Source organism: Dunckerocampus dactyliophorus, chromosome 14 (genome assembly GCF_027744805.1).
Source record: "Dunckerocampus dactyliophorus isolate RoL2022-P2 chromosome 14, RoL_Ddac_1.1, whole genome shotgun sequence".
Taxonomy (NCBI): Eukaryota; Metazoa; Chordata; class Actinopteri; order Syngnathiformes; family Syngnathidae; genus Dunckerocampus; species Dunckerocampus dactyliophorus.
Genome location: NC_072832.1, coordinates 19,823,590 through 19,825,234, shown reverse-complemented (window position 1 = coordinate 19,825,234; position 1,645 = coordinate 19,823,590).

The following is a 1,645-nucleotide window of genomic DNA, read 5'->3' as shown; positions in this document are numbered from 1 at the left end:
AGCAACAGGTGGAGCAAACCATTTCCCACACGGACTCAGAATGTTTTTTTTTTTTTTTATAATTAATTAAGTTTTTAAAGCTGATGTGTTACCAAAAAAAACAGTTTATAATCTACGGAAAAAACACAAGCTACGATACTTGTACGTGGAACTGTCCACTTCATTCTTCAACAACTTTTACAAGAGGGATGGGCGTCACTTCAAATGTTGGTATCGATTAGATACCAGTTAAATACAGGGCTGTATTGCCAATATCGACACATTAAATTTCGAAGTCCACCATGTCCATGGAAACTCCTGATTACTCTTGATGTCCAGTATTACAACATTTTTCTTCAAACATTTGTATTTGGTATCTTACGACGGATGATGATATCCATTGCAAATGTTAAATCAGTATACGGTATAGTTCATTTCTTGTATTGAACTATGCGAGAAAGTAGCGGGGTGGGCGATACTGCAAATGTTAGTATCGATCTGATAACGATAGTACAGTGCCAGTATGATGCCAGTACTTTTCTTGAAAATTGTCAAGATCATTGGATGTTTGCTTTTTAAAATGTTGGTCATGGTTATAATATGAATAAAACAATAATTGATTAATTAATTACGGCGATAACTAATTTATTCCAGTAATTACGTCAACATTTTTAGTGTAATTAACACATGCGCATCATGTCAAACCACACTTCTCTGTTATGACGGCAGAAAGAAGCATCGTGTAGTTCAGGGGTCACCGTTTTTTCTTGCGAGAGCTACTTTTACAAAATGAAAATGGCCACGAGCTGCTCATTTTCGTAGAAATGATTTTCATACCTTATTTCAACCCAAACAGATCAAATATGCTTGTTTTACCAAAACATTCACAAAATGCTGGTATCCACAACTCACATTTTGATGTTTCAGAATACTTTTCTTTCTAGTGTTCTCACATTATTAACTGAAAACCTGAATGAAAAGCAGGCTTGCGGGCACCTCATGTGGTCGTGGGGGGCTACCTGGGGGGCTACCTTGGGGGTCACCACATTGGTGACCCCTGGTGTAGTGTCCCGACAGAGGAGCACACAGTTTGATGCCTTTTTATAACTTTATTCTGACTTGAACACATCAACAGCAGTGCAATTCCAACTCCTTATATGTATCTCCAAAGCCCCAACTCACAAAACACATCTCTAGTCTACGACGAAGTATTGAGGCCACATTGGAAACAACAAAAAAAAAAACCGGAGATTTTGAGAATAAAGTCGTAAATATATGGAAAAAAAGTTGTTTGTCTACGACAAAAAAGTTGTACATTTACAAGAATAACGTAAGTTTATGGGAAAAAAGTTGTAAATTTACGAAAAAAAAGTTATAGTATACAAGAATAAAGTCGACTTTTTTTGTCATAAATTTACGACTTTTTTCTCATAAATTTATGAGAAAAAAAGTCTTTCATTTACGAGAATAATGTAAATTTATGAGAAAAAATCGTAAATTTACGAGAAAAAATGTGGAATATTACAAGAATAAAGATAACGTTTTTTCTCGTAAATTTACGACTTTTCCTCGCAAATTTACGAGAAAAAAAGTCGTACATTTATGAGAATAACGTAAATTTACGGGGAAAAAAATCGTAAATTTATGAGAAAAAAAATTTGAATAT